This window comes from Chiloscyllium plagiosum, chromosome 39, assembly GCF_004010195.1.
Source record: "Chiloscyllium plagiosum isolate BGI_BamShark_2017 chromosome 39, ASM401019v2, whole genome shotgun sequence".
In the NCBI taxonomy this organism is placed as follows: domain Eukaryota; kingdom Metazoa; phylum Chordata; class Chondrichthyes; order Orectolobiformes; family Hemiscylliidae; genus Chiloscyllium; species Chiloscyllium plagiosum.
The window spans coordinates 5,855,721-5,880,324 of record NC_057748.1 but is presented as its reverse complement, the minus strand read 5'-3'; the positions used below and the strand labels follow the sequence as shown (position 1 = coordinate 5,880,324).

General features: G+C 42.0%; 1 protein-coding gene across 2 annotated transcripts in view; it reads right to left on the bottom strand.

The window, feature by feature from the left end:
• Positions 1-15,764, bottom strand: part of LOC122542176 (synaptotagmin-1-like) — a 144,426-nt gene extending 128,662 nt beyond the window's left edge. Inside the window, exon 1 of one of the 2 annotated variants that reach the window (XM_043679615.1) lies at positions 15,457-15,764. The gene's annotated coding sequence lies outside the window, so the exon portion shown is untranslated. The remainder of the gene's footprint in view (positions 1-15,456) is intronic. The other variant, XM_043679616.1, reaches the window with a different exon arrangement.
• Between the last annotated feature and the right edge of the window lie 8,840 nt (positions 15,765-24,604).

Below are 24,604 nucleotides of genomic sequence, written 5' to 3'. Positions count from 1 at the left end.
TGATTGTTTGAAAGAAAACATCTGATTTACTAATGTCCTTCAGGGAAGGAAACTGCCATCCTTATCCGGTCTTGCTGACATGTGACTCCAGACCCCCTCAATGTGGTTGACTTAACCACCCTCTAGGCAATTAGGGATGGGCAATAAATGCCAGTAGCACCCACATTAATCATAGAATCCCTACAGTGTGGAAACAGGACATTTGGCCCTTCAATTAACACCGACCCTCCAAACAACAGGCCACCAGGCTCACCTCACTATCATATCCCTGTAACCCTGCATTTCCCATAGCTACCCCACCTAGCCTGCACATCTCTGGACACAATGGGACAATTTCACATGGCCATTCCACCTAAACTGCAAATCTTTGGACTGAGGGAGGAAACCAGAGCACGCGGGGAAACCCATATAGACATGGGGAGAACATGCAAACTCCACACACACAGTTGCCTGAGATTGAAATCAAACCAGGGTCCCTGGCGCTGTGAAGCGGCAGTGCTAACTGCTAAGCCACCATGTTGCCTGTCAATCTCAGTCATTGTCAAATAATGTCAACATTGAACATTACAATAGCATGCAGCTAGACCTAAAGGTGGGAATGCTTCACAAGTTGAAAGAGAACTTGTTTGTGTCATCAGAATTCAGAATTACTGCTGATTTTGTGACTCCAGGCTCCTTTCACAGAACCTGAAGAAAGAAAATTCATCTGGGCTCTAACTTAGTTGAGGTCAATGGTAATCCTGGAACGATCTAGTGTCTGGACAACGCACAGCCCATATTTTAACTCCTGAGTTTAATATAGCACCCCTCTACTCACCCTCTCATATAGCTACTGAGGTTTTTTTTTAACTCATTGACAGGATGTGAGTATCACTGGCTAGGCCAGCTTTTATTGTTCAGCCCTAATTTCCCGTAGGGGAAGTTGAGAGTCAACCACATTGCTGTGGTTCTGGAGTCACATTTAGGCCAGACCACAAGGCTATCTCTCTCTCTTTGCTGTTGATCATGTACTTTCCTCATTATTGGTTTATGAACATTGACTGTAATCCAAATGAAGTGAGTAGATTAGCACACAAGCCACAAAATAAATGAACAAGAATAAATTAATTGAGGATCTATAAACAGTATTCAATTGCCAAAGTCAGTTGCAGAATACAAGATATATTGAATAGTTTGATGTTTAAAGTGACCATGCCTTTAGTGCCACCTTCAATCTGCCAGATAGAGACGAACATGAACAAACAGTTATCAAGTTCTAGGAGAAAGTGAGGTCTGCAGATGCTGGAGATCAAAGTTGAAACTTTATTGCTGGAACAGCACAGCAGGTCAGGCAGCATCCAGGGAACAGGAGATTCGACGTTTCGGGCACAGGCCCTTCTTCAGGAATGAGCAGAGAGTGTTCAGCAGGAGAAGATAAAAGGTAGGGAGGAGGGACTTGGAGGAGGGGCGTTGGAAATGTGATCAAGTTCTACTCCAGCAAGGAGGCTCCCTCAAGAAAAAAGTTCTGGACAGACGGGATTTGTGCCCCATGGTATCGGCACCCTCTTAATTATGGGCTTTATCGTCAACAGTGACCAACAAAGCAATGAATGATGCTTAGTGTTTTTTTATTATTCGTTCACAGGACGTGGGCATCACTGGCTAAGCCAGCATTCATTGCCCATCCCTAATTGGCCAGAGGGTAGTTGAGAGTCAACCACTTTGAGTCACAATGTATTTCAGACTGGGTAAGGATGGCAGTTTCCTTCCCTAAAGGGCATCAGTGAATCAAATGTTTTTTTTCAAACAATCAGCAATGGTTTTATGGTCATTATTAGACTCTTAATTCCAGACTTTTATTGATTTCAAATTCTACCATCTGCCATGGCAGAGATTCAAGCCCGGGTCGCCGAACATTACCTAGGTCTCTGGATTAATAGTCTAACGATAATGTCAATAGATTGTTAAACTTGATTCTGGGAAATATTGTCCACTATTTGTGTTGCCATTTCTTTAAGCATTTAAAAACCAATCCACCAAAAAACACATAAACACTTTGGTTTAATCCCTCTGTTTAATTTCCTTGAAGGAGATTAGTGAGCTAGATGGGTTTTTCCCAACAATGGTTTCATTGTCATCAGTAGATTCTTAATTATAGATATTTTTTATTGAATTCAAATTCCACCATCTGCCACGGCAGGATTCGAACCCAGGTCCCCAGGACATTAGCTGAACTTCCGGATTAATAGTCAAGCAATAATACTGCTAGACCATTACTTCCCCGAGTAACAAGAGAAAGCAGAGAGTGATAGAACGACTAGTTCTAAATAAAGTGAATAACCCAACACAGGATAATATGAATTAATGAAGGAGCAACAGACATGGGAGCTCCCACATGAGGCACATTGTGCAGCATCTCAATGAGCTCCTCTTTTGTAAATGTTCTGCCTTCAAAGGCAGTATAGCTCTCAGAGCAATCAGTGAAATGTGATAATCCCTAATTAGCAAGAATTAACTGTATGAAAATGAATTTCCTTTACAAAACCTTATTTCTGTCTCTTGATCTACAAGAAGCCTTGATATGACAGCACAGATGCACAGGAAGGTTGTACAAAAGTGACAGTAGGTGGAGATTTTCACATGAAAGAGGAGAGCAAGAGGGGGCTGGTGTGGACCTGTGCATGTAATTTGGAGACTCACTGAAGTGAATCTAGACAGGTTTACTTACAGGACAGAAAATGGCTTGGAGTTCTTAATTTCTATTTACATCAGTATTTGCATAAAACAATGACAATGTTAAACATCAAAAGGAAATTACTCAATAGCTGATGAATAAAGCAACAAACAAGAAATACGAATAAATGGGTTAGTAAAGTGCGGAAGACAAAGGAAAAATTGAAAATGTGTAAAGCAGAATTACTTAAGTTGCTGGAGTCACGAATCAGATAAATTGATTGTAGACTGTACTTTGTTTGTCTGCCTATCACTGTGCTGGGCTGGAGGTTTGTGACTTTTTTCCCATTCAGCACCTTCTCTGGTCAATATAGAACCAAAGAATTATACAATAGTTACAACACAGAAAGAGGTGACTCGGCCATTTGTATCCCTGCTGGCTCTCTACAAAGGCAGCCCAGCTATTCCCTGCCCTGTCTCCATAACTCTGCAGCTCCAATCTCTTCATGTAATTACCCAATTCCTTGTTGAAAGCTACCTTTGAATCTGCAACTAACAGACTCTCAGGCAGTGTATTGTAGATTCTACTCACTCAAAACACTATGTGGCTGCTCTATTCTACACCAGTTCCTCAATTTAATCCAATACTTACTTTGCTTTAAAGCCACCCAGTCTGAACAATATTTGCATCTACAAACACATTGTTCTCAAATATCCTGCTGTATCCATTTCTTACTATTTGCTCAGCTTGCAAATTTATCACCAACATTAAATATCAAAAGAAAGTCTTTAAAATGAGACCAAAGCAGTATCAAGCAAACATTTTGTAATTTAGAAATTTCAAAAATAAGTGCAGGAGTAGACCTTTCAACCCTTTGAGTCTGCACCACCATTCAATACAATCATGGCTGATCATGCAATTTCAGACTCCCACTCCTGCTTTCTCTCTATACTCCTTAATCCCTTTAGTCGCAAGGGCCACATTCAGCTCCCTGTTGAATATATCTAATGAACTGGCCTCAATAGCATTGAACACAATGAGTGGGATTTTAACTCACTCAAAACCCATTCTCTTAAAGAGTTAAAACAGGACCCACTACCTCCAGTTCTAGCATAGATGCTGAGAATTTATTATTGAATGGAAATAGCATTTATGTAAATAATTGAATTATAGAGGTTGGGGGGAAGATACACAATTTACACAAAATAATGCTGGATATCTGAAATAAAAACAGAAAATGCCGGGAAAAGCATTACAGGTCAGGTTCCATCTGTGATGTGGGAGACAGTGTTAATGGTTCTGATTGACAGTGTGATGAAAGGTTATTGATCTGAAATGCGAACTCTGGTTTTCTCACTCCACAGGTGCTGCCTGACCTGCCAAGCTTTTCCAGCATTTTCTTGTTTTTCTTCCTGGGGTACCTTAATTGTCGCTATTTTCTACTTGAAGAGTCTCCAGTTACAGCAACCATCTATTTCCTGTTTCTAAAACAAACATGGATCTATGTATTCTAAATGGATTAATGCCTTCTCTAAAATAGCAGAGAGTGAAATGTCTTACAACTGTATTAAACATCTGATCAATATAATTACCAACAGCAACCTCTTGAGTAGGATTCCGACAATATTTTCGGTGAGTTATAATAGATCAAAATAAACAGTGTAACTGATGATTCCAAGAGGCAATCAGCACTTATTTTAAATAAAAGCAAAATACTGCGGAAGCTGGAAATCAGAAAGAAGCACAGAGAATGCTGGAGAAACTCAGGAAGGTCTGGCAAAATCTGTGGAGGGAGAAACAGGATCATTGTTTCCAATCCATGATTCTTTTTCAGAACAAAGAACACACAATACACTGCTCTGAAGAAAAATCATACTGGATTGGAAGCATTAACTCTGTTTCTCTCTCCACGGATGCTGCCAAATCCGCTGAGCATCTCCAGCACTCTGTTTTCGCTTCAGTGATTTTTTTTTCAACTTCCCTATCAGTGACTCTTTACCCAATGAGAGGTCCAGCGTACTTCTCACTAATCAGCACCCAGTTCATTGAAGCTTTTCATGTTTATGTATCTGCCAATCCTGGCTGTTCCTTAACTCATCACTTCCATTTCTCTGAATCCCTTTGAAAAATTCTCTAAATTAAACCCCTGGTGACATAACTTTCCAGGGAATTAAGCTTGTCCATAATATTCAAGTATCTCCTAAGCAACCTTCGCTGTGTCCAGTGAGACAAGTATCCCAAGGGACTGTAGATAACGGGAATATTATGATCCTGAGAACTGTACTGAAGGAAGTATGACTCATTCCCAACCCAGATGGGTTGAAAGGAAGGTCACAGACTAAAGGCGTCACTGATCTTGCTAGAGAAGTCAGGATAACAATATGTTCACATATAATAAACAAACCTTCTGCTATGCAAATGACCCAGGGACAGAATGACTCTGTTGTACACTGGCAAATGTAAAGAGTAATTATGGAAAAGCAGAACCTGTTGCATATAATACAATGAAGATACAATTTTGTGCTCTGGAAAGACAGTGGTGAAAAAAAGGGCTACAAGAGACTTAATTAAATAACAAAGAATAGGAATGTCAGTAGATGTAGCCAAGTTAGGACTCCTCTGGTATAATGGTAGTGTCTCTGCCTGTGAGTCAGGAGGTCTGGGTTCAAATCCCATTTGCTCTAGATGTGTACCATAACAAGTTGGTTAGGAGAATATCTACCAGATAGGTTGTAATTTGTATTTCAAGCTTGAAGTAAGAGTTTCCCAACATGTTAGTTGCACCCAAAGTATCTTCACACATGGGAGAAAGTGAGGACTGCAGATGCTGGAGATCAGAGCTGAAAATGTGTTGCTGGAAAAGCGCAGCAGGTCAGGCAGCATCCAAGGAGCAGGAGAATCGACGTTTCGGGCATAAGCCCTTCTTCAGGAATGAGGAAAGTGTGTCCAGCAGGCTAAGATAAAAGGTAGGGAGGAGGGACACACTTTCCTCATTCCTGAAGAAGGGCCCATGCCTGAAACGTCAATTTTCCTGCTCCTTGGATGCTGCCTGACCTGCTGCGCTTTTCCAGCAACACACTTTCAGCTCTAAGGAAAGCAACCCCAAGCTGTCCAATCTCTCTTTGTAACTGAAACTCTCCAGCCAAGGCAACATCCTGGTAAATCTCCCCTGCACCCTCTCCTGTGCTGTCACATCCATCTAGAATGTAGATTCCAGAACTGCACACAATACTCTGTACAATTCCAGCAGAACCCTCCTGCAATTAAGCTCTATTCCTTGCTAAAAGAGATAAGTATCTCATACCTCTTCCTCATCACTTTGCCCACCTGTCCTGCTATCTTAAGGGACAGTATACTTGCACAGTAAGGTCTCTCTGATCCCTAGTCCTAGTATTCATCCTGTACTTCCTTGCCTTTCCACCTATCGCATTTCCAACGCCCCTCCCCCAAGTCCCTCCTCCCTACCTTTTATCTTAGCCTGCTGGACACACTTTCCTCATTCCTGAAGAAGGACTTATGCCCGAAACGTCGATTCTCCTGTTCCTTGGATGCTGCCTGACTTGCTGCGCTTTTCCAGCAACACATTTTCAGCTATCTTCACACATGACCGTTTGTGTTCAAACAGTGTCTTTAATACAATGAAATATCCAACTTGGATACCAACAAGAGCAGGGAAGCATGAGAGGGTCTGACGATGGACCCAAATGTGCAGTCAATGAGATTTTGAGGATGGTATTGATGATGGAGATAGATGTGGGCAGATCAAGAGGTCTGAGAGATTTCAGAATATGGGACAACACAATGGAAATTTGAATAACTGAAGGAGATGGAAATGTGCAGTGGTTGGTCGGGAAGTTGTGGGATAGATATGTGCAATTGATTAGAGTGGGAGGAATGCAGGCAGGAACGTGAGCAAGTTGCAGATGTAGGAAAAGCAAAGCTCTAATGGCTAATTGAAAACTGATGAAGATTTTAAAATCAATGTGGTAAACAATAGGTAGCTGATGGAAATGAGCAAGAATTGAGGAGAACAGGATTTTGTTCAGGATAGAATATGGATTGCAGAAATCTGGTTAAGACGCAGGAAAGAATTTGCAATGACATAACATCTTTCATAGTCCCAGCAATTTTGAAATCTCAAGTTTAAAACCCAAGAAGCACCTTTTAAAAAAATACAATCACTGCGATAAGATGGGGGAGTGTGACAATAAATCCACACACAGCATAGTCCCATAAGTAGCAATGTCATAAATGACCAAAAGCTTGTTTTTTTCTGACATGCGATTGATTGCAGCATTAACTTTGCTCAGGACATCTTGTGATCTTTGCATCCACCTGAGAAAGTGAACAGGGCCTCTAGTTAAAACCTCATGAATGATAGGAAAGCTCCAACAGTGTAGCACTTCCTCAGTCCTGCACAGAAGTTTCAAATTCTGAACAAAGTTTCTGAAAGGGAGACTTTTTTTATTCATTCAGGGGATGAGGGCATGGCTGGCCAGGCCCACCAGTTGTTGCCCATCCCTAATTGCCCAGAGGGCTGTTACGTTTCAACCATATTTCTGGGGTCACACGTCAGCCAGACCAAATGAGGATGGCATTTTCCATCCCTAATGGATATAATGACCCCCCAGATGGATTTTCCTGACAACTGACAATGGATTCATGCTTGTCATTAGACTCTTAATTCCAGACTTCTTTTTGATTCAAATTCCGCCGTCTGCCAGATTCAAACTTGTGCTCCCAGAGCATTACCTGGGTTTCTGGATTAACAACTCAGCATTAATACCACTAGGCCACCATCTCCCCCAAAACATATAAAATTCTGGCTCAGTGACAAGGCTTCTATTGCTGAGCCAAAGCAACCAGCTAAGGCTAGAGTTCATATAAGATGCAGTTCAGGAATACAGAAATGGAAATGTTGAGGCTGGAACTAACGGGGAAGGACAGTAATTGGAATGGTTAATGTTTCAGCAGACAGGTGATGTGCTGATCTTTGAAAAGAGCAGTAATGGTGATGAGCTACACCTTGAGTTAAAGGTCATCAAGCTCCAAAAGGTTAGATTTACCTTGAACAATGGACATCAGAAAGGGGAATGGAATTGAAATCTAATCTGGTGGTTCCAAATGGAGCCAAACAAGGAGATTTGAGGCTTGTCAACATTGAGGTGCAAGCAGCTGTATTGTTACAATCTGCTCAGTATTTCTGTTTATAGTAAAGGGGGAAGGAGAGTCAAAAGTGTGACAAAATAAAGCATATCCTTGTCTGACTGTAAAATCGTATCTTCTTATGATCTTTCGATACTACCAGCATTGAAAGTGAAGACAATAGGTGGCCCTTTCTACATCCTCACATACAGTGAAAAACTGTCACATGTATAGATTAGAAATTAATCCAATAGTTGAAAGTCTAAGTGCTAAGTGCCATTTTTAAAAAAATCACTCTCAGGATGAGGGCATCACTGATTAGGCCAGAATTTTTTACCCATCTCTAATTGCCCAGGGGGGCAATTAAAAGTTAACTACATTGCTGTGGTATTGGAGTCACATGTAGGCCAGACCAGGTAAGGACAGTAGATTCCTTCCCTAAAGGATGTTAGTGAACCAGATAGGTTTTCCCAACAATTGAGAATGGATTCATGGTCATCATTAGATTTTTAATTCCAGATTTTTCTTGAATTCAAATTCCACCATCTGCCACCATTTGAATCCATTACATAAAATTTCACCAGAAAGGGAGAAGAACAGCAAAAAAAGTGTGTTAAGTATCATGTATTTCATTGGTATTACTGTTCGGATTGAAATGGGAGGAGCGCACTGTCTGTTTCTATATTTCCACTGTTCCACAGGTCACTGATTAATGAAATTGTTCTTCACAGTTCCTGATATTTCTCCATATTAGTCTTAAAACAAGAAGATCCACCAATGAGATTTCTTTAAGAAACACAAAATTATTGATTCATTATGAAATAAAACTTCTGCTATGATGATGCAAAATTGATTAACACATATTTTTTAATGTGAAAATATAAATGTTTACCCTCTAAATAACTCAAAACAATCACACAAACAAGCATTCATATGCATACATTAGGCTAGAGGGGGAAAGATGGATTTCTCTCTGTGGAGACTCACTTTGGGAAAAAAGCAACAGTTCGGCCAATAAGTCTTAGTTCTTGAAGGCAAAGTGTGGAATATTCAGATGGCTGTCAGTCTGATGTTCTGGCATACGAAGACAGATATCATCAACCACAAAGAGATGTCCTTAGGATCATTGCTATCACAGCTGAATCAAGTAACACATATTGAAGATCTTTTCAGGTCCTCTTCAAGAGGACATTCAGGGCTCAGACTGGTGACCAGGGCTCTAGGTATCACATTGGGCCCACAACTGGAAGGTATTCAGAAACAGGAGAACTGGACTGGGGACACTTTTCTTCTCCAGGCTGGCCACATAGTGAAAAGCTACAAACATTCTCCAAAGCAGAAGTTGCAATTGGACAGCCCTAACCATAGACAGGGGGACATTTGCAAACAAACAGTTCTCATAAGACATGTGACTACCAAGAAATGCCTTGTTAAAAACATGTTCCAATGTGTCTTCTCATTGACCTTTGATTTAAAGAAAAACAAAGTATCTCCACAATCTGTCAAACTCAAGTCCATCCTAGTCTGTGTGGAGTCTGCATATTCTCCCCGGGTCTGCGTGGGTTTCCTCCGGGTTGCTCCGGTTTCCTCCCACAGACCTAAGATGGGCAGGTTAAGGTGGATTGGCTATGCTAAATCACCTGTAGTGTCCAGGGATGTGCACACTAAGTGGATTAGCCACTGGAAATGCAGGGTTACAGGGATAAGCTAGGGGCGTGGGTCTGCATGGGATTCTGTTCAGAGGGTTGGTGTGGATTCAATGGGCCAAATGACCTACTTTCATACTGTAGGGGATTCTAAAATGATTAAACATGCAGCATTTTCATTACAGATGAAACAGATCTTTAGGGAGTAGTATTGTATAATTATTTAGCTAATTATAACGAGTGTAATTCACTGTGTATAGTGAAGGAAAAGAAAAACTTTTGATTATTTACGACATTTACAATGATAAGCTGACTCCAAACTGCTTTACCTTCGATGAAGTACTTTTTGAAGTGTAATCACTATCGCACAGCTCTGATTCAGCCAGTTTCCATAGACAAGTGCGAGGTGATAATGATTGGTCATTTTAGTGAAAAAACAAACAGAAAGAACTACAGATTCTGGAAATCAGAAACAAGAACAGAAATTGCTGGAAAAGCTCAGCGGGTCTGGGTCAGTGACCCCCTCCTCAGAATTTGAGCTCTGAGTAAGGGTCACTGGACCCAAACCGTTAACTCTGATTTCTCTCCAGAGATGCTGCCAGACCTGCTGAGCTTTTCCAGCAATTTCTTTCTTTATTACCAACAGTTTTCTGCTTTTATCTGTTCATTTATTAATCCTTTCTCAGTTCATAATACCAGATATATTATTGTATTGGAAAGCCTATAAACCACTCTCACGATTGATTCCTTACCTTTATCATTTCTCATCCATACTCAAAGCCTGCATTTCCAATGGCCAATCCATCTAACCTGCACATCTTTGGACTGTGGGAGGTAAACCAGAGCACCCAGAAAAAACCCACCACGCACACATAGGGAGTGTTCAAACTCCACACAGACAGTCACCCAAGGGTGGAATCGAATCAGGGTCCTGCTATTGTGAGGCAGCAGTGCTCACCACCGTGCCACCCGTTTGAATTATTTTAGGACTAGGATTCCATTTTTAACAATGCTGATTCATCTTTTGTTTTTGGTTTGTGTGTGCTACTTATTTACCCCAGATTGCAGGACTTCCAACAGTGTTGCCCTGATACCAATTCCCCGGAAGAGAGGGACAGTAGCTTGAAGTAATTCACCCTGCAGTTTTCACCCTCTCTGTAAGAAGGTTCATGCTCCAAACTGCTCTGTTTGTCACAGGAGCTTTCTTTCAAATATGAGCATGTTACTATGATTGGCAAAGCAAGGTGATAGTGTTACTTGCTGGACTAATAGGGATGACTCTAAGAATAGGGTAAGTGTCTGAGATACGGTTACAATATTATGGGCACATTGACAACAACAACAACTTGCACTTATATATTTGAATAATAGGAACAGACAAATCATAGCAAATAGGAGCAAGAGGAGGCCATTTGGCCCTTTGAGCTTGCTCCACCATTCAATATGATCACAGATGATCATCCAACTCAGAGCCCTGTTCCCACCTTCTCCCCATGGCTTTGATCCCTTTGTTCCTAAGAATCATATTTAACTTCTTCTTGAAAACATTCAATGTTTTGGCCTCAACCGCTTTCTGTGATAGAGAATTCCACAGGCTTACCACTCTCTGGGCATTGATATTTCTCTTCATCTCAGTCCTAAATGTATCCTTACACTGTGAGCTCTGGTTCTGGGCTCCCCAGTCATCATCCTTCCAGTGTTTATCCTGACTAATCCTAACATACAAAGGGACTTCACAAAAATGTAATCAGGCCAAATTTGACATCAGCTCACCCAATGCGATATTAGAGCTGGTGACTAAATTCTACACAAACACAGAATTATTACTATGCAGATAGAGACCATTTGGCCCATCGTGCCTACACCAATTCTGTTATCTAGTGCCAATCTTCTGTTTTTTTCTCTACATCCCTGCACACCATTTCTAACCAAATAACAACGCAACACTCACAAATTGAACATTCCTCTGCCACATTTCCAGCCAGGGCATTCCATACCCTAACTACTCACTGTGTGAAAATATGTTTTCTTACATCACCCTTGCTTTGCTTACACATCATTTTAAAATCTACGCCCTCTCATTCTTGTTTCTTTTACAAGTGGAAACAGTTTCACCTTATCTATCTTGTCAATTAAGGTTGATGTTTTGGATTAATTTAGGAACAAACATAGGAACAGGAGTAGGCCATTCAGCCCCTTGAATCTGTTCCACTATTTAATGAGATCATGGCTGATCTGTGGCCTAACTCCATGTCTGTTTTGGTGCACATCCCTTAATACCTTTGCTCAACAAACATTTATTTGTCTCAGATTTAAAAATTAATACCTGATCCAGCATCCACTGCCATTTGTGGAAGAGAGTTCCAAACAGCCACTACCATCTGGTGTAGAAGTACTTCCTAACATCTCTCCTGAACACCAGGGCAAGCATTGAGCTGCAATGTGGATTGTGCTTGTTCTGAGTGTAGAGAGAGAGAGCTAATACTTAATTCTAATTCTTAAGAGACTTAAGAGAGAGGTAAGAAGATGGAGAAGAAATTCCAGAGATTGATGCCCAAAGAGTTGAAATTGCAGCCACCAATGATAGAGTGATGGCAGTGAGGAACAGATCAGAATTGAAAAATGCAGAGATCTTGGGCAAGGTGATACACTGGCATGCTAAATTGCCCATAATGTTAGGTGAAGGGATAAATGTGGGGGAATGGGTGGGTTGCTCTTTGGAGGGTCGGTGTGGACTTGTTGGGCCGAAGGGCCTGTTTCCACACTGTAAGTAATCTAATCTAATCTAAGTAATTAAAAAAAAGTTCAGAGATACAGGGTTGGGAGGTGTCAAGGCTATGGACTTGAACACAGAGGCAGGTCTGCGTCCATTGCTCTTGATGAGGTTTCCTCTACATTGGGGAGACAGGATGCCAACTTGCGGAACATTTCAGAGAACATCTCTGGGACACAAGCACCAAACAACCTGTGGCCAACCACTTCAACCCCCCCTCCCACTCCGCCAAGGACATGCAAGTCTCCACCACCAAATCCAAATCACCCGATGCCTGGAGGAAGAACAGCTCAACTTCCACCTTGAGATCCTCCATCTACATGGCATCAATGTCAATTTCACCAGTTTTCTCATCTCCCCTCCACCCCTCCAACCCAGCATCACCCTCTTGAACTGTCCTATCTGTTCATCTTCCTTCCTACTTAACTGCTCCACTCTCCTCTCCGAACTAACAGCATCACCCACCATCTATCTATCGCCTTCCAAGCTACCTCCCCACTATCCCCAGCCCCCTCCTATTTATCTCTCATGCTCCTTGGGCTCCCCCACATTCCTGAAGTACTTCTGCTTGAAACATCAACTCTCCTGCTCTTCGGATGCTGCCTGACCTGCTGTGCTTTTCCAGCACCACACTTTTTACTCTGATTTCCAGCATCTGCAGTCCTCATTTTCTCCGCGGTCACAAAGCAATCATTTGCACCACAAGCACATAGGATGATCCCATTAATTCACATACATTGTTCAGGTTTTGGTTAGAGGTGAAAAGGATAGAATTACATTGTCAGTTATCTCTTTGTTAATTCCATTCACACTTTGTTATTACTTTTGAGGTTTTCTGTAATCACTAACGAGGTTTTTGTGTTGTAAAGACACTGGAATCTTGACCTCTGACAAACACGTAGTAAGTGCTCCCATTTTGAGTGGGCCACTTTTAGAATACTGAATTCAATTCTGGTTCCCCTGTTATAGGAAAAATGTTGTGAAACTTGAAAGGTGCAGAAAAGATTTACAAGGACGTTGCTGGAGTTGGGAGGGTTTGAGCTATAGACAGAGTCTGAATAGGCTAGGGCTGTTTTCCCCGCAGCGTCTGAGGCTGAGGGAAGACCTTATAGAGATTTATAAAATGACGAGGGGCATGGGTAGGGTGAATTTTTTCCCAGGTTGGGGGAGTCCAAAACTAGAAGGCATAGGTTTCCGGTGAGAAGGGAAAGATTTAAAAGGGACCGAAGGGCAACTGTTTCATGCAGAAGATTGTGCGTGTATGGAATAAGCTGCTACAGGAAGTGGCGGAGGCTAGTACAATTACAGCATTTAAAAGGCACATGGATGGGTATATGAATAGGAAGAGTTTAGAAGGATATGGGCCAAATGCTGGTAAATGGGACTAGATTAAAAACTGAAATAACTGCACATGGTGGAAATCAGAAACAAAGATAGAAATTGCTGGAAAAGCTCAGCAGGTCTGGCAGCATCAGTGGAAAGAAATCAGAGTTAACTTTCGGGTCCAGTTACTCTTCCTCAGAACTCCAATTAGCTCTGCTTTCTCTCCGCAGATTAAATTAGATTCCCTACAATGTGGAAACAGGCCCTTCGGCCCAAAAAGTCCACACTGACCCTCTGAAGAGTAACCTATTCAGACCCATTTCCCTTTGACAAATGCACCTAACACTATAGGTGATGTAGAATGGCCGATTCACCTGACCTTTGGGCTGTGGGAGGAAACCAGAGCAAACTCCACACAGATTCAAGCCCCAGGCTTGAATCGAACCTGGGACCCTTTTGCTGTGAGGCAATAGTGCAATATCCACTGAGCCACTGTGCTATCTCAGATGCTGCCGGACCTGCTGAGCTTTTCCAGCAACTTCTGTTTTTGTTAGGGACGAGATGAATTTCGGATATCCGCTCGACATAGACCAGTTGGACCGAAGGGTGTGTTTCCCTGCTGTACAGCTCTATGAGACCATTTGTTGTTGGAGGCTCCAATCAATCCGGAGGCTTCGGTCTCACAGCGGCCACCCCATCACCTCTGCCCCTAGTGGCCGGACATCACACGAGAGCCGCCAAGTCCAGAGCCCGCGGGCTATTCAACTGCGGGGGTGTTCATGGCCCAGCCTTGCTGCTCGCCCTCTCTCGGCGCCCGGTGCTCACTCACCTTCCAGAGGTCTGTTGCAGTGAATTCAGAGCGGATAGGAAACTTTGTCAAAGTACAGACAAGTCCGGCAACGAAAGGGTTAAACCTTTCATGCAGGGACAAAACGCAGAAGCCGGAGTGAAGCGGTGCTGCCCGGCATCGAGAAACCCAGACAGTAAATTCTTTGAACAACCCCATCTTCTTGACACTTGCTGTCTAGTGAAATTCATTAAAGCTACCATGAATCAGGGGGTGTTTCAAGCCACAGTTTTCCCTGTTGCACTAATCTTTCAGTCCCAAAGTTTATGTACAGCAGAAACATGAGAGTCTGCGAGCCATTAGGCACTGAATTATTTAACGAATGATTCAGATTTTTCTCAGTATAAAAAACGTGATTCTAAAAGCACCCCAGCCCTCCCTTACACTCAGTAAGTGCCCCAGTGCAGCGCAACTCCTGCCCCAGTAATCTCCAACATCTTATTTTAAATTCCAGGTTTCCAGCTTTTATTTGAGGGCACTTCCGCGCCGGCAGCACCGCCCTCACCCAGCTTGGCACCCTTTGGACTGCGTGGAAGGTGCTAGTTGAATGCAAGTTGTTGTTGTTTCAGCCACTGGCTTCCCCACTCGGCCAGCCTTCCACCTGAACCTTTCGCAACAGTTTACTCCGCCCCTGCCTTGACTTTGAGTAAACTGAACAATGCCCAGGTTACGTACACGAGAGCTCCACCCATGCGGTAGGAAGCGAATCTTAAAACAATTGCACTCAGCACCTCTTCGTAAATCTGTTCTTTTTAAAATAATTGCATCTCTTAATCGACACGAGTAGCACTGGGAGAGGCAGGGCGGTGTCACGTTGGTAAATCTCGGTATGTAACAGGATTCACGAAGACCGTGCAATTTTGGCAAGTAAACCCCTCACAAAGGACTCTTGAGTTGAGGGAGTGGCGATTAAAAAGCACCTTTTAAAATAAGGTATCCCCGTGGAAGCCATCAAGCAGCATCACTGACAAGCTTCCTCAGGAGATGAGAGCTTGTTTGTTCAAACAAGAAGCTGCTAATAATTAGGTTGCTAGGCAGCTATTTAACACAGAAGGGCCATTTCTCTTACCTTGGTTGGTCTTGTGAAGTTCTTTCTCCTCCCCAGCTTAAAAAAAAACACCTCGCCCTTGCCACAAATTCTTTAGAAAGAATTGTTCGGTCTCGGCTGGCGCTACAGGTAGGATGCTTCCTTTCCCCCTGCTGTTGAGCGGAGGCTCACTCTGTGGGAGCTGTCCAGCGCTGAGTGGTGCTGAAATATTCCGCTTGGTGGGGCACGGTACCGTCCAGAGAAACAATTACCTTCGAGGGTGGTGCAGGGAGCCCAGGAAGAGACAGCGTGTACACAGCTCATCCTTTCGACCATACCATCCTCTTGAGGGTGGAAAAGGGAGGAGGAAAGAACTCACGATGCCAACAAAAATGAAAGTGAACAGCCAAGCCACCCCCTTTTGACTGTCAAAGATGCTCCAGCCCTCTTCACAGCTTGCCAAGGCAGCAACCTGTTTTCTGAAGCACATCAACTTCCAAGAGATGGCATTACATAATGTTATAGAGATCAAGCACAGTTAACCAGTGCTTTTTATTTTCTTTCCTTTCAGAACACAATGAGTTTATTGCTGGAATTATTGCCATTGGTTTGCCAATGATGCACATGAAGAGATTATAAAACTGAAGGTTGATATCCTCCCCACATGAAAATCTATTCATCTAAAAGATGAAGACACTTAAATAATCAGAAATAGTCACAACAGAATCTGAAAGGGAAAGGGCAGGTTCATACTATGAGAGCAGCCTCTTCCACAGAACACCTGCCTCCTCCCAAAATATCATCCTGTCTTACCCCTTTCACAGATTGATCTGCTATGCTTTGGCAGTGATTTCATTATCTCAGTTCAGATTTTTCCAATTTCAGATCATCTGGAATTATTCACACTCGTCAACCAGAATTTTGTGCAGAATTGTTAACATGGAACAAACGAGATGAAAAGAGAAAGCTATTCAGTCCAACCTTATAAATATTGTGTTATGTTTTTCAGTCATAGTCTCTGCCATCACACTTAATCTCCTGATCTAACAGAAAAAAGAAAGGATACAGTCACCAAAACATGGTGTCATCAGTGGCTCAGGTTTTTTTTGTTCATTTCTGGGGTAGACACTTGACAGCCAAACATTGGTCACCAATCCTTTACTGCCCTTGAGCAGGTGGTGGTGGACTGCTTTTTTGAACTGCTGCAATCCATATGGTACAACTACACCCTCAGTGCAAAATTTCTGTAATGGTTTGATACAGTTAAGTGGTTTGCTAGTCCATTTCTGAGGACAGTTTAGAGTCAGCCACTTTGGCGTACATCTAGAGTTTCATGTACTCCAGACTAGGAAAGGAATACAGTTCTGAAGAAAGTTCACTTGACCCAAAATGCTAACTCTGATTTCTCTCCACAAATGCTTCCAGACCTGCTGAGCTTTTCCAACAATTTCTGTTTTTGTTTCTATTTACAGCATCCACAGTTCTTTTCATAAAGTTTGCTTCCTTAGTTCCATCAATGATCCATGTAATAAACCACAACAATCCAATTGTTTCATGATCATTGTGAATGATATTTTACAGATCTGTCGATTGAATCTAAATTCTCTCATGTGCTGTGAGTAGGTTTGAATTTATGTCATGAGAATACTGGTGTAAACGATTCGATTGTTAGTCTAGTAACATTATCTCTCTGCTACCATTCTCCAATATGGTCAAAACACATTAGAAACATTAGAGTTCCTATGAGTATTTGTATTGTATTTGAGTGTGTTCCTGACAAATGTGTGTATCTGTGTATTAACGGCCATGCTGAATTAAAGCATATAGCTAGCACTTTTCTCAAATTCAAGGCACTCGAAAACATGTTATAGGTAGTGAAGCACTTTTAAATTATTATAATTAATATAAGTAAAGGGAATAAGGCAGAGCTGAAAATGTGTTGCTGGAACAGCGCAGCAGATCAGGCAGCATCCAGGGAACAGGAGAATCGATGTTTCGGGCATAAGCCCTTCTTCAGGAATCCTGAAGGGAATAAGGCAGACAATTTGCACAGAGCAAGCTCCCATGGCAACTATAAAAATGCTATAACATAACTTGAGGAATTAACCAGGACATTCACGATAACTCTCTTGCCCTCAGTCAAATATGGACAAGGTTCTTTTGTGGCAATGTAAAAGAGCACCATTGCTTTAGCGTGACAAAAGACAGCACCCCTCCCTCACAGTGCAGATGCCCTCAGCACTATGAATTGTCAGCTTAGATTATGTGCTCAAGTCTCTGTAATGGGACTTGAGCCATGATCTCCTGACACAGAGATCAGAGCGTTACCAACTGAAGCATGGCTGAAAGCCTGAAGTTAAAAATCTTCATTCCAGAAAATGGAGCAGTTTGCACTTATGTACCAAATTCTGGGTGATGGGGTCAAGAAGCCAAAGAGAGATAAAGCTGTCTGATTTAAATACAAACATCTTATAGATTTCATTTGAATAAACATTGAATTGACAGTTTACTAGGAGTTAAGAGACAGATATATAAAATTCCTTTGTCAAACTATTTCTCACTCTGTCCTCTTCAAATTACATAGCTTGTCTGAAACCATCAGAGAGTTTTAAGCCAGAGACATTCTGTTACTGATTGAAAATAAATTACCATGTAAATGTTAATATTCAAGCTCCTTGTGTCTAGTCAAATTTATATTGCATTTTAGTGCAGCAGATGTCTCTTGTTTTTATGTCTCCCAAAGAGAGATCGTTAAGGTTGATAATATGCAATATATAATTGTTACTGTTACTTATCACTTTATTTGTCAGTAGATCTGTTTGGAAGTTTATAAGCTAAGCTATGGTCCTATTATTCTATCAATTTCAAAAGTTAAAGGATATGATTGGAAGACAGCTAAAATAATTCAAAACACAGAGATGGAAGTTTCTCTTTACATTCTGTTCTTATAACAAAGGATCTGAATATTGGTAAATTGAGGAACACTCAAGGATATGGGAAGGAGGGATTTCAGATATGGCATCCAAATCAAATATCCAAAGGGAAAACTTCAAAAGGTAGCTAGCCTCTGCAGTAGCCTTTACAGATGCACCATAGAAAGCATTCTATCTGGGTGCATACAAACTTGGTACAATAACTGCTCTGCCTCAGGACCAGAAGAAACTACAGAGAGTTGTTTGGACAGCTGAGTCCATCATGAAAGCCAACCTCCCATCCATGGACTCCATATACACCTCTTGTTGCTGTGGAAAAGTTGCCAACATCATCAAAAACTTCTCCCACCCCAGTAATGCGCTCTTCCAAGCTCTTCTGTCAGGCAGAAGATACAGAAGTTTAAACACATGCACCAACAGTTCAAGAACAGCTTCTTCTCTGCTGTTATTCAACTGCAGAATGGACCTCTCTAACTTCAAATAATGTTGATCTTGTTTTGTGCACCTCCTGTGCAGTGTGACCTTGTATGACTTGCTTTGTCTAAGCACCCTATAATCTGTAAGCTTTTGTTTGCAATGATTTACCTGTACTGCTCGCAAAATGAAACTTTTCACTGTATGTAGGTACATGTGACTACAATTAATCAAATCAACTCAAATTAGTATTACAATATTGATGTTGACTGTTCCTTCACAGACCAGCTGGGTCTTTTTCAGTGTGCACCAGGGTAACAGCCATCCACACACTGGAGGTCATGCACAGGCCTTTGGTCTTCACATTGAGTCTTTAGCTTCCCATCAGACCTCTACTCAACTTGAACCCTGGGTGCAAGGGTGTTCTTGGCCACATTAGTGATGGCCACTAGGAAAATGGAGAAAAGGGTGGGTGCAAACTCAACCCAACTTGACACCAGATTTGATGAGAAAGGCATCAGGTTCCATTTGGAGTGCTGGAGAATCATGGGCAGTCATTTTTCATCATGAAGAAGGCATGACGCATTTCTGCAAACAGCTGATGGTCCCAGGACCTTCCAGAGAGTTTCCTGGTTGACTGAATTGAAAGCTCTCACTAAATCAATGGAGGTCAAAAAGAGCTTTGACTTCTTCAAAGCATTGCTCTTGAATCTGCCATATGTCAAAGATTGAATCCATTGAGTTTCATGGTGCTCTGAAACCATATTGGGATTCTGGGATAATGGTTTCTGCGTTTGGAAACGGACACATCAGTAGTACACTGGTAAGAATTGCACCTGCAATGCAGAGTACAGTTATGTCACATAAAGCTCAGCTTCTCCCATGGAGGCACAGAGTCATGCAGCACGGAAACAGACCCTTCGGTCCAACCAGTCCATGCCGAACTAAATGCCAAACTAAACTAGTCCACTTCCTGCTCCTGGCCCATTTCCATCCAAACCATTCCTATCTAAATGTTGTTTAAACATTGTAATCGTAACCACATCCACCTTCAGTTCCTCAGAAGGTTCATTTCACACGTGAACCACTCTCTGTGTAAAATAAATTTGCCCCTCGTCTTTTTTAAATCTCTGTCCTCTCAGCGATCAAGAACAATCATTGGCAAGATTAGGCTAAAGAAAATCAGGCTGCATGCCAACAAATATGACTTAAACATCTTCCAAAAGGCCATGAAAACCAACTCCACCCGAGTGCCTCCACATCAATACCAGCTTCTGTTTGATGCTGTAGTCACAGAGTCTAGCAGGAGCACTAGACCCCAGTCAGGCCTTGAGGTTCACTGGTCCCTCCACCATAGGAGAGAATGTTTTAGTCTAGCATCCCGCTCAAATGCATGTTTGGACCAGTTGGACCAAAGGGTCTGTTTCCATGCTGTGTGACTCGATGCTATTTTCCTCAACTCCCAGTGACAGTGAATGTCACATGCTCAACACTTTATGCGAGTTCCTCTTGAATTCCTGTTGAATTTATTTATAACAATCCAAGATCCCTGATTAGCACAGATTGGAGATGTACAATAAAGCCTATTTAACAAAACTCGAAGTGTTTACCACTTGGTTTGCAAGGGGGGAATGTGCAGCATGTTTGCTAGGGTGCTGTAACCATCCCCAATAGGCTTCGACTTTCTTGCTATTAAAGTTGCCTCCTGTCTTGTGAACTGTACTGAATAATCACATAGCATAGTCCTTCTGTTGTAACAAACTCACCACCGCAGCAGCAGATCGATTGGAGTGTCAAGCATCCCAGAAAAAACAGGAGATAACTTGAAATGCACAAACCTCTGTGACTATTGGTAGAGGCTCCCAGGAACTCTGCTCTGTTTAGTCTAGATTAGAATTAATTAAGACGAGGCTGATCTCTTTAATTTTTTTATCCATTCACAGGACATAGGCATCACTATCAAGGCCACCATTGATTGCCTATCTTTAACAGGGTTGGTGGGGGCGCAAGAATTAGGAGGTGGGACGGTAGGGTGGGGGAAGAATAGGACACCTTCTTGAATATAATAGAAATGGTTTGTTAGGTCACATCAAAGAACAGTATAGAGGAAGAGACATCACTGAGGGTGTGGAGTCACATACAGTACATTACATATTAGAAAATGACAGCAGATTTTTTTCCATCAATGAAAACGATCAGCCATAGAGTCACAGAGCTGTACAGCATGTAAACAGACCCTTCGGTCCAACTTATCCTTGCTGACCAGATATTCTAAATTAATCTAGTCTCATTTGCCAACATTAGACCCATATCTCTCTAAACCCTTTCTTTTCATATACCCATCCAGATGCCTTATAAGTGCTGAAATTGTACCAGCCTCCACTACTTCCTCTGGCAGCTCATTCCATACATGTACTACCCTCTGCGTGAAAAAGTTGCCCCTTGGGTCCCTTTTAAATCTTTCCCCTCTCACCTTAAATCCATGCCCTCTAGTTTTAGACTCCCTAATCCGGGAAAAGACCTTGGCTAGTCACCTTATCCATGCCCCTCATGATTTTATAAACTTCTATAAGGTCACCCCCTCAACGACTGACACTCCAGACAGAATAGCCCCTACCCACTCAGCCTCTCCCTGAGCTCAAACCCTCCAGCTCTGGCAACATTCTTGTAAATCTTTTCTGAACCCTTTCAAGTTTCACAACATCCTTCCTATAGCAGGGAGATGTCCTTTACAATAATCCCATTTGATCATCTTTCCTGATGCTAGCTATTTTTATTCTAGATTTATGTCATGACCTGAATATAAATTTCCAATATACAATTCAGACTCTTACCTCCAGATCTTTAGGTTGGCTATCTGGATTGCTCATTGAGTAACACAACCAAAATGTTACTGATCCCTCAATATACATTCCCTTATTTAAAAGGTGCGCAATCTTTATATCAAGCTTTTAAATAAAGAAATTAGGTTGTGGAGGAGTCTTTTAGTAATGATACATAATCTCTGCCATTAATGCAATTTTAACTTATTCATAATAACAATGAGGCTCCAAGGTGCTTTTGGCTGCACCAGTAAAACCAATTCAGTTTAAACTACTACCATTTCCAATCAATGCATGATAGATACTTATCCATTTTGTACTAAATCTGTCCTTGATGAATTAAGGATTAAATTGGGCAGTTTGGATTTTACTTTCAGTTAGTTCATTGTGTGCCACAGGCAGGAACTAATGAAACAAGATAATTAATGATCGAGCTACATGCAATAATCTTCCAAGCAGTTGTGTGTCACATCAACACCCTGGAATTCAATCAAGTATAAAGCAGTCGAACACACAAACAGTATTGTGGAAATTACCGGAACAATTAATTACAGCTGCGCTCTGCATTTTCAAATAGTCACTTTGAAAACACTTGTCCATTGAAATGTGTAAACATTCGCCCATTTAAACACTAACCTCTGTAATCTCTCTCCCTCTCTCTCTCAGACACACACACACACACATGCAAAAAACAGAGATCATTCTCACTATAATTAGCAAGAGAAAAAAAATCACCTAAGCTTACATGTAAAAGATCAAACATATGGTAGGGCTTCAGGCAAATTGATTGATTTTTACTGGAGCAATTTAACTTTTTAATTGCTTCTGACTGCTGTCAGGAGATTGTTTTACTTGGAATTACACTGGAAGGGCTGCCAACCAGATATCCTAAGTAAATCTGTCCCATTTGGCAGCATTAGTCCTGTATCCCTTTCAACCCTTCCTTTTTATACACCCATCCAGATACCTTTTAAATGTTGTAATTGTGCCAGTCTCTACCACTCCCTCTGGCAGCTCATTCCATACACGCACCTCCCTTTGTAATCACACCACATCTTTGAACAGTTGATTAAAACTAAATAGAATTACCCAGGATGGTCGGAGCCTAAGTAGCTCATTTGGTAGACCATCAGCATTTTAAACTGAGGGGCCAGGGTTCAAGTCCCTGCCTGGATGTTGCTTTAAAGACTCTTGAGATGTAGTTGTAACATCCCTTAATTTGGACCAGGAGGCCCAGATTCAAGACCCATCATCTCAGGGATGTGTCATAAGATGTCAGAAAGAATCATAAAATTCCTGATCCATGGAAATAGGCCATTTGACCCATCAAGTCCACACTGTCCCTCCAAAGAGCATCCCAGCTACCTATCCTGTAACCCTGCATTTCCCATAATCCACCTAATCTGCACATCTTTGGACAGCGGGGTGAAACCGGAGCACCCAGAGGAAAGTCTGTGAGAAGATTTGTAGCTCGGGTGCTCGTTGTTGTGGTTCTGTTTGCTGAGCTGGGAATTTGTGTTGCAGATGTTTCGTTCCCTGTCTAGGTGACATCCTCAGTGCTTGGGAGCCTCCTGTGAAGTGCTTCTGTGATCTTTCCTCCGGCATTTATAGTGGTTTGAATCTGCCGCTTCCGGTTGTCAGTTCTAGCTGTCCGATGCAGTGGTCGGTATATTGGGTTCAGGTCGATGTGCTGCCTGTGGATGAGTGCCATGCCTCTAGGAATTCCATGGCTGTTCTCTGTTTGGCTTGTCCTATAATAGTAGTGTTGTCCCAGTCGAATTCATGTTGCTTGTCATCTGCCTGTGTGGTTACTAAGGATAGCTGGTCGTGTCGTTTCGTGGCTAGTCGGTGTTCATGGATGCGGATTGTTAGCTGTCTGTTACTTTTTTTGAATCAGGATCAGTTGTCTGAGTGTAGGAATTCTATGAATGAAAAGAAATTCTTTAAACCGTGAGGTTAAGCCGCAGGAAGTACTTGCCATGTCTTCATTGATGTTCAGTAAGCTGATCAGTGTTAAATAAGTTAACCCACAAAGCTCACATGGAAGCTGAGGCTGAAGGAGTTCCAGAATGCTATTATATTAAAAATGACACTCTGATGAAGAAGTGGAGATACCTTCATAAATCTGTGCATGAGGAATGGATGGCTGTTCATCACATAGTGATTCTACACAGATGACATAAGGAGATATTGTAAATAGCATATAACATTCCAAAGGCAGGACATATAGGAATATGGAAAACTCAAGCATTCACAAGCAACCATTTTACATAACCAAGTCCAGTTAAGGATGCAGTTTTGTAAGACAAATCATCATGTGCAGTAGTTGGTAAACCTCAATAGGTAATCGTAATCAGGGGTCTGGTATCTTTAATTTCACACCAGTTTTCAAGGAACCACACCGTCAAGTATTAATGGATTTTGTGGGAATGTTACCTAAAACAAAAGCAGGACCACAGTTTATCCTTACAGTTATGCAGATGACAACCTGATTTCCAGAAGCTAATCCTTTAAGGACAATTACAGTTAAGCTAGGTGTGGAAAAATTAACAATCTTATTTTCTTGCTACATACTGTTACACTTCACTCGGCCCGGAGTTGTTCATATGTGGCGCTTAGGCGGTTAGCACAGGATTCCCATTTCCTGGCTTGTCTTAGCGTCTCTCGCCCGTAGGTGTTCAAAATGTAGTGTACAAAATCCCATGTAAGGACTGCACAAAACACTACATAGGACAAACAGGAAGACAGCTAACGATCCGCATCCATGAACACCAACTAGCCACGAAACGACACGACCAGCTATCCTTAGTAGCCACACAGGCAGATGACAAGCAACATGAATTTGACTTGGACAACACTACTTATATAGGACAAGCCAAACAGAGAACAGCCATGGAATTCCTAGAGGCATGGCACTCATCCACAGATTCAAAATGCCGGAGGAAAGATCACAGAAGCGCTTCACAGGAGGCTCCCAAGCACTGAGGATGTCACCTAGACAGGGGACGAAACGTCTGCAAC